The sequence below is a fragment of the Procambarus clarkii genome, chromosome 26, assembly GCF_040958095.1.
Source record: "Procambarus clarkii isolate CNS0578487 chromosome 26, FALCON_Pclarkii_2.0, whole genome shotgun sequence".
Classification (NCBI taxonomy): domain Eukaryota; kingdom Metazoa; phylum Arthropoda; class Malacostraca; order Decapoda; family Cambaridae; genus Procambarus; species Procambarus clarkii.
The window spans coordinates 19,339,497-19,349,483 of NC_091175.1; positions in this window are offsets into that span (position 1 = coordinate 19,339,497).

Genomic DNA, 9,987 nt, shown 5'->3' on the forward strand with positions numbered 1-9,987 from the left:
TATATATATATATATATATATATATATGTATATGTATATGTATATGTCGTACCTAGTAGCCAGAACGCACTTCTCTGCCTACTATGCAAGGCCCGATTTGCCTAATAAGCCAAGTTTTCATGAATTAATGTTTTTTCGACTACCTAACCTACCTAACCTAACCTAACATAATTTTTTCGGCTACCTAACCTAACCTAACCTATACAGATAGGTTAGGTTAGGTAGGGTTGGTTAGGTTCGGTCATATATCTATGTTAATTTTACCTCCAATAAAAATTTTTTTACCTCATACATAATTAAATGGGTAGGTTTATCATTTCATAAGAAAAAAAATAGAGAAAATATATTAATTCATGAAAACTTGGCTTATTAGGCAAATCGGGCCTTGCATAGTATTCTGAGAAGTGCGTTCTGGCTACTAGGTACGACATATATATATATATGTCGTACCTAGTAGCCAGAACTCACTTTTCGGCCTACTATGCAAGGCCCGATTTGCCCAATAAGCCGAGTTTTCATGAATTAATATATTTTCTCAATTTTTTTTCTTATGAAATGATAAAGCTACCCATTTCATTATGTATGAGGTCAATTTTTTTTTATTGGAGTTAAAATTAACATAGATATATGACCGAACCTAACCAACCCTACCTAACCTAACCTAACCTATCTTTATAGGTTAGGTTAGGTTAGGTAGCCGAAAGAGTTAAGTTAGGTTAGGTTAGGTAGGTTAGGTAGTCGAAAAACAATTAATTCATGAAAACTTGGCTTATTAGGCAAATCGGGCCATGCATAGTAGGCTGAGAAGTGCGTTCTGGCTACTAGGTACGACATATATATATATATGTATATGTATATACATATATATATATATATATATATATATATATATATATATATATATATATATATATATATATATATATATATATATATATATATATATATATATGTCGTACCTAGTAGCCAGAACTCACTTCTCAGCCTACTATGCAAGGCCTGATTTGCCTAATAAGCCTAGTTTTCATGAATTAATGTTTTTTCGACTACCTAACCTACCTAACCTAACCTAACCTAACGTTTTCGGCTACCTAACCTAACCTATAAAGATAGGTTAGGTTAGGTTAGGTAGGGTTGGTTAGGTTCGGTCATATATCTACGTTAACTTTAACTCAAATAAAAAAAAATTGCCTCATACATAATGAAACGGGTAGCTTTATCATTTCATAAGAAAAAAATTAGAGAAAATATATTAATTCAGTAAAACTTGGCTTATTAGGCAAATCGGGCCTTGCATAATAGGCTGAGAAGTGAGTTCTGGCTATTAGGTACGACATATACATACACACATATATATATATATATATATATATATATATATATATATATATATATATATATATATACATATATATATATATATATATATATATATGTCGTACCTTGTAGCCAGAACGCACTTCTCAGCCTACTATGCATGGCCCGATTTGCCTAATAAGCCAAGTTTTCATGAATTAATTATTTTTCGACTACCTAACCAAACCTAACCTAACTTTTTCGGCTACCTAACCTACCCTAACCTATAAAGATAGGTTAGGTTAGGTTAGGTAGGGTTGGTTAGGTTCGGTCATATATCTACGTTAATTTTACCTCCAATAAAAAAAATTGACCTCATACATAATGAAATGGGTAGCTTTATCATTTCATAAGAAAAAAATTAGAGAAAATATATTAATTTAGGAAAACTTGGCTTATTAGGCAAATCGGCCCTTGCATAGTAGGCTGAGGATTGCGTTCTGGCTACTAGGTACGACATATATATATATATATATATATATATATATATATATATATATATATATAATAAATAAATAAATAAAAGGTATGAGGGTACCAGCTCTGGTGCAATTGTAGGGTCCCATTGACGCAGAGAAGAAAATAAACAGTATTCAGAGACAACCTTGTGGTTTCTCACTGAACACTTTTAATATTTTCTTCTCCTACTACCCCTATTGGTTATGTCTCTATATTCAGAGATGTCTAAGAACCTGAAATTTCTTATACTGTATATAAAAAAATTTGAGAATTTTATCTTATGTATTAAAAGATATTTGCATTTAATATGCATGAAATGAATTGTAGAAATTTGAGCCAAAGTTAACTTTGTAACTTAAACCTAACTAAAAATTATCTTTTTCATAAACTTGACCTCTGGTAGATAAAATTAGGTCTAAATACTGTTTGCAATTAATATTATCAATGGCTGTATATTCATTTCATTGTAATTGGATAGCGTTTTCCAGAAATATGAGTAAAAACACTGGCTCTCAGGCAAAGTGCACTTTGCCTACTAAACCTGGTAGTGCAGTTTTGGCTATTCGGTACAAGATGATTATTCAGTATGCATGTACTGCTTATCATGCTTTATAGGCAAAATGTCTGAACAAGCCAAATTCCCTTATTATTCTATTTTATTTTTTATTGGACTTTAATAGATACATTCAGTTCAACACTTAACATATACAAATGATGAGTCACAATAACGTGGCTGAAGATATGATGATCACACCACATATCAGAAAATAAAGAAACTTGCGATATACATTTTGTATATTTTGAGCCATAACTAATTTGGCAATCTAACCCAACCTAAATATTCCTCAGTATTATTCCTGCCTAACTTAAGTAAAAATTTATAAGAGCCCTTGACTGTGGCACCTCTGTATCTTGTCCCTTCATTGTCAGTTGACAGAAGTGGCCCTTTTGACTACCCTTTGCCTATCCATGTCCCTTCTTCTCTACCCTTCCCTGGCCCTCTTCGTCCATGCACAGTCATACCCTTTCGTTTCCTTGGTTCTCAGTATATTAGTTCTCTACTCTGCCTCTTAGCCCTCCTACCACTCTCACAGTCACAGCTGATGTCCACCCACATTTTTGTCTTCCCAACATTTGTCTCGCTGGTTTAAACTGTTGTTGACATTATAACGACAATATCTCTCCAACCAACTACCTTTTATATATATATATATATACAAGAATTCTCACACTCTTGTAAAGCCACTAGCATGCATAGCATTTTGGGCAGGTCCTTAATCATAAGTTTTCCCTGGACTACAACTTATAAAATTATTTAACAATCAGGTGCCCATTCACTGCTGGGTGAACAGAGTTGTACAGTAAAGGATTTGCACCTAGTCAATCCTTCCCAGCCAGGATACGAACCCAGACCAAATAGCTCACGCCGGGCGCGTACTTTACTACTACGCCAGGGGGACTCTCATGTGATACAACAATGTAATACTCCCTATGTGAAGGATTTTCTTTACTTAATTTTTTCTTTAATACAAACTTAGAGCTAGTTGTTTTAGTAAAGACGATATATAGAAGCACCAACAGTCAATGTGAATGTACTAGTTCTTATCTGAAGAGGGCTTTGGGAGTTTCACTCCCTGGGCCTGGCCTGGTTATTTGGTATGACGAGTGAAAATGAGATTGTTTAGATAAGTAATAGCTACATAGGGAAGGAGAGGAGGAGGATTAGGTAGGGGAAGCTACATTATAAACAACAAATTATTCATTCCCTTACGACAACCATTGATCATTTTATTAATTATTTTCCAACATATTATGCTTGATCTTAATGGCATTTTTATAAAATCACGGTTTTGATATATTTCAATGTTTAAGCTATTATTTATATGACAAAAATTTTACCTAAGACAGAACTGAGGTTAGGTAAGATTGCTAAGTTGGTTTTGGTTCAAAAATTACAAAAATGCACATCATAAGTATTGGATTGACTCCATAACTTTTTATGCATCAATGCATAAAAATTATGTGACCGAAAAGATGAGATCAGTGATTCTAGCATGAATCTTGTCTATTTTCCTTACCTTCTACTTCACTTGAGAAGGAAATTGAAAAATTAACTCTGGAAAGTTAATACACACACACACACACACACACACATACATACATATGCACATAACATATACTGTATACAATTTAAATTTATAAAGCTGCATTGCACAATATTTTGGGTAATAACATTTTTTCACTTGAATCATCAGGGATTTGTACTCACAGGTAAAATGTGAGGCCATCACTCTACTACCAACCAATGCTCACAATACAGTACTTACTCTAGCATATAAACTTTCAAACTCATAAAATAAAAAGAACAAATTTTCCAAGCCTCTATCTAGATTTACTTTACCTTTGAAGACATTTTCAAAGGTAAATTGTCTTTAAGACACTGACTATTGCTTTGGGGGGGGGGGATTTTTTTAATGCAAGTTTGCTACAGTATCATTCTTCTTATTTTCATTATAATGCATCTTCTTTTGTTAGTCTAATTATACATTATAACATTTAAAATAATGTACAAAATAAAAATAAACAAATATAGAATTATAAGCATGATATATACAGTGGACCTCGGTATTCAAGCTTAATTCGTTGTAGAAGGCTGTTTGAGTACTGGATAACAATGTACATTGGATGAATCCATTCCAGCTCACAACAAATACACATATAAACACAATAAATTGATGAAATAAATGCAAAATTTATTCTCAGTTTACCTGTACTATACTTAGGAGAGTTGATGGTGTATGCGGGAGCATGTTTGTTAGAACTGGCAACCTTCCTATGCCTTACCACACTACGAAATCCACTTCTCTTAAATTTCTCAAACCCCCCATGACTGGCATTGAATACTTCATTATTTTTGATGGCCTCGCAATTTTTTAGTATTGTAGAGATCATAAATTTTGGCACACCAAACTCGGTAGGAACAACAGACATGCAGACACCAATTTCATATTTTGCTATTAGCTCTCTTTTCTTTTTCTATCGTAGTTATCACAATTTTTTTTCATTTGGGTGTCATCACTAACCTTCTTAGGTATCATGGTGACTTATTTATGCTAAAAATATAAAACATATCCAAGAAAACATAAGAAAGTTTTCAGAAAAGCTTAGTGAGGTTGTGCACTGAACAAAATCTACTGGAAATGGACTTGTTTGTTACGTGTGTATGTTCAAGGCTGAGGAAATGGTTGGCTACCGAGCATTTTTTTCTCGAATAAAGCCACACCAAACAGCCTGATTGATCAGACCATTAACCAGGAGGCCTGGTAAGAGACTGGTCTGCAAGGACGTTGATCCTCAGAATTCTCAACAGGTAGTACGTGTTCAAGTCCCGAATTGTTCAATTTCGGAGGAATTCAAGTGCTGAGGTATCAGTGTATAACTGTATATACATAATTTTCTTTTTTCTTTTAATCTGTAGACTGGTATGATGGTAGAAGATAGACCAATTTTAAAAGCATATTTATAAGAAAAAGTGCCTTTTTAAGTAAATTAAGAACATTACCTAATACATCTGTTGCGTGTAGTGCATTGTATCAGAATACAGTATGAGTTTTGTATATACAGTATTTATATTTTTGTCCTCAGTTGTCATTATTCCTTTTGGTAAATAGTGATTCAGGTAATATAAACATACCTATGATAATGAACAAATTCTTAAGCATATGTTTAGATAGCATAAGACATGCTGTTTGGTAATGTTCATGTATATGCGACACATGTTATATTGTGCATGAATTTGTATAGTTTATTAATCATTAAGAATCATGTGGTTGTGTCAAACTTTAAGCTCTATCTTGATAAACACCTTCATTTCTGTTGGGAGCCCCGTCGGCTCCCTGAGGCGTCAGGGAGCCTCCCGGGTTCACCAAGAAAATGGCATTTCATTACAGTCAATGCTGTTTTTTATTTATGATGTTCTATATATATATATATATATATATATATATATATATATATATATATATATATACACACACACACACACACACACACACACACACACACACACACACACACACACACACACACACACACACACACACACACACACACACACACACACACACACACACACACACACACACACACACACACACACACACACACACACACACACACACACACACACACACACACACACACACACACACACACACACACACACACACACACACACACACACACACACACACACACACACACACACACACACACACACACACACACACACACACACACACACACACACACACACACACACACACACACACACACACACACACACACACACACACACACACACACACACACACACACACACACACACACACACACACACACACACACACACACACACACACACACACACACACACACACACACACACACACACACACACACACACACACACACACACACACACACACACACACACACACACACACACACACACACACACACACACACACACACACACACACACACACACACACAGAGAGAGAGAGAGAGAGAGAGAGAGAGAGAGAGAGAGAGAGAGAGAGAGAGAGAGAGACAGTGTGTGTGTGTGTATATATATATATATATATATATATATATATATATATATATATATATATATATATATATATATATATATATATATATATATATATATATATAATGTCATACCTAGTAGCCAGAACGCACTTCTCAGCCTACTATGCAAGGCCCAATTTGCCTAATAAGCCAAGTTTTCATGAATTAATTGTTTTTCGACTACCTAACCTACATAACCTAACCTAACCTAACTTTTTCGGCTACCTAACCTAACCTAACCTATAAAGATAGATTAGGTTAGGTTAGGTAGGGTTGGTTAGGTTTGGTCATATATCTACATTAATTTTAATTCCAATAAAAAAAAATTGACCTCATACATAATGAAATGGGTAGCTTTATCATTTCATAAGAAAAAAAATTAGAGAAAATATATTAATACAGGAAAACTTAGCTTATTAGGCAAATCGGGCCTTGCATAGTAGGCTGAGAAGTGAGTTCTGGCTACTAGGTACGACATATATATATATATATATATAAGTGAAGTTAGTGAAGTTTTGCGACATAAATGAAAGTGAACCATAATTCCTGTCAGGTGTCATAAGATGTTTGCTTCAGTTTTGAGAGTTCATCTTGTGTATTAGAGCAGTGTGGACGGTTGTACAGTTTATTCTGTGATTGGAGCAGTGTGGACGGTTGTACAGTTCATGCTGTGGGTGGAGCAGTGTGGATGGTTGTACAGTTCATGCTGTGATTGGAGCAGTGTGGACGGTTGTACAGTTCATGCTGTGGGTGGAGCAGTGTGGATGGTTGTACACTTTAGAGATAATGGTACTTTTAGTATCTAGGGTGAAATATTGTTGCACACTAACAGCCCTTTCAAAGCTGGAAAAGTTGCTGACCGGGAGAACACTTGGTGAATATTTACTACCCAAATCCATTCGATAAAATATCTAAATTTCTGCGGATGGCTTAAAATCACTCAAATTATTCTCGCTGAACAAGAGATAGAGACATTATAATTTACACCTGAAAACTGTTTGACATTTTGACATTGACAAAAAACATGGGACTGCTTCCAAATCTGCACAATTAAATAATTCCTTGTGTGTAATATGTGGCTTTATAAAATATATGAATGCTGTACCTACTTGATTCCCCACTGTTATCTGATCCTCTGTATTTTCTATTTTCTGGAGATTAAATATTATTATTTATTACTGTATTTATTATTATTTGTTATTATTATTATTGAGAGAATCCACTAGTGCTGTGAGGTGGTGCGAACCTGCGACCCCTGGTGTTGCTAGCCGCATACTCTACCACTGGGGCTGTAAAGTTGCCACCTCACAGCCCTAGTGGATTGTGGATTTTCTTATTGATATATATCACATTAGTGTGATTATTATTATTATTATTATTATTATTATTATTATTATTATTATTATTATTATTATTATAATTATTCCAGGAGGTATGGCCAAATGTGTAAAATATGAAGGTGTCCCTCCAAGATGGGGTTTAAGGTACTACTTTCTTCCCATTTACCCCTTAATGATCTTCCCTCTCTCTCTTCTTTCCCGATAGGATTATTCCATGTTTTATTTTGATAATCTCACCATTTGCTGTTGTAAGAAGGATCTTTTTTCCTACAGAAATAGTTCCAGCTTGTGATTGATAGCATGTTGTCCTGGGCTACCAGGCACAGCTTTGTGTTCTGTACAGTACTATGAAAACTGGTGCTATGACTTTTATTAGAAAATATATCATCTGCCGTATGCCCTTGTCTTTATGGAAGTCAATTTTGTTATAAACAATTGTGCAAAACTCTTAGTATTAGTGTAATTACTGGTTGTCTTGGTCATCCCAAGTTTGCTACCTGTGAATGATCCAAGTGATAACCTTATTCTTGTTGTACATCGTCTTGGTGCTGCTAGGCAAATGCTCTTATATTTGCACTCATTTATAGTGTGTCAACTGGGCTACTCGAGTTACCCCGCATATTCTTTAACTAGCCCTCCCAACAATTCTTTGTCTTATCGTTTTACATCATATAACTTGTATCTCGGCTCAGGGGCTTATTATTCTTTTCCAATCCAGAGCTTATGTGTAAAAAAACAGACTTCTGTCATGATAAAATCATTATGATTGCTGCCTCCATTGAAAGCCCTACTCATGCCTTTGTAGTCTTTTACTGCATGGATGTCCACTTCTAACCGTCGCTCTGTGTTGCATTTCTATAATGTGTTCCCTCATATTGTACTTACTATACTTCCATGGAGAGTTTCATTTGGGAATTTTTTATGGCCCTAGCCAGAATGATGAAGGTTCATACTCCTCTACCTACTGTCCTGAAACACCTTTTCCTTGAATATTTTTACTTTTATTCATTTGCTGTTGCTCTATGTATGATGTCATTGGATTCGTCATCAACTTTTTCACAATCAAAACTTTGTGCCTCTTTTACCCAGAGACAAATATTTTTAAAGCAAAACCTTATGAGATTTTATATGTCGAGTTTTGCTATTGAGTTTATCTCTTGCAGCTCCATAGTGATAAAAATCCAACATTGACTCTTCCTTATCTTTAGCAGATATAAGACAGTTTGAGTTTTGCATAGTTCCCAGCCATACTGGTCTTACCTCCAACAATCTTATGGACACTGGTGCTAAAGAAAGGTGTTCGTGCCTTATGGTACTGTCCAATGTGACCTATACATGTATGACTTCCTCCTGCCATCATAACAGCAAGTGGGAAAGATTATGTATTGGCAACACACAATTAACTCGCACACTTAATGCAACAAAGACTTGCACTTAACTGTCAGAACTGTCTTATCCCACTAATAGATGCACACCTTGTAGAATATCCTGCCTTTCAGAATGATTGGAATTTGTGTTTTCTGTCTTATGTCCCTTGATAAACTTCCCCTGTGAATCTAATTTCTTTAACATTATGTATGTCTTAATGGTATCCTGAATGATATATAGGACCTGTTTAATATTCTGTGACAGACAGTGCTAAATAGCCTACTGGGATTGGCACTTACTTTTCATAATTACTTCAGAACTTGAAGTTTTTCACTATCTAAATTTATGGAGCATACCTATTTATCCTTTTGCCATTCAAGAGGGGAACTTGATAAACACCTCCAAAGAGAATCTGATCAACTAAACTGTTATTTGTATGTCAGGCTGCATGCAGCACGGTCCAACAGCTTGGTGGGTTAAGTGTCAGCTTAGTCTTGCAGGCACACTGATTCTCAAAAACAACTTGAGGTAAAGTAACCTTACAGTATGGTTAAAGGGCAATGTGGATTATAGTGTAGTTCATGTTGTAGGTGGCACAGTGTGGATGTGGTTATACTGCATAGTTTATAATGTGGATGGTACTGCAGCACCAAGATATACATTCTTTCCCACTGTCTTGAGGGTGGGGAAGAATGGATATCTTGATCAGTAAATTAAATTTGATTGAATGTACATCATAAATTTCATTTGAATGTACACTTATAATGCTGCTGTGGATGCAGTTTTAATAGTTGTAAAACTTTAACTAATGTTAAGAGGGGGCAAAACT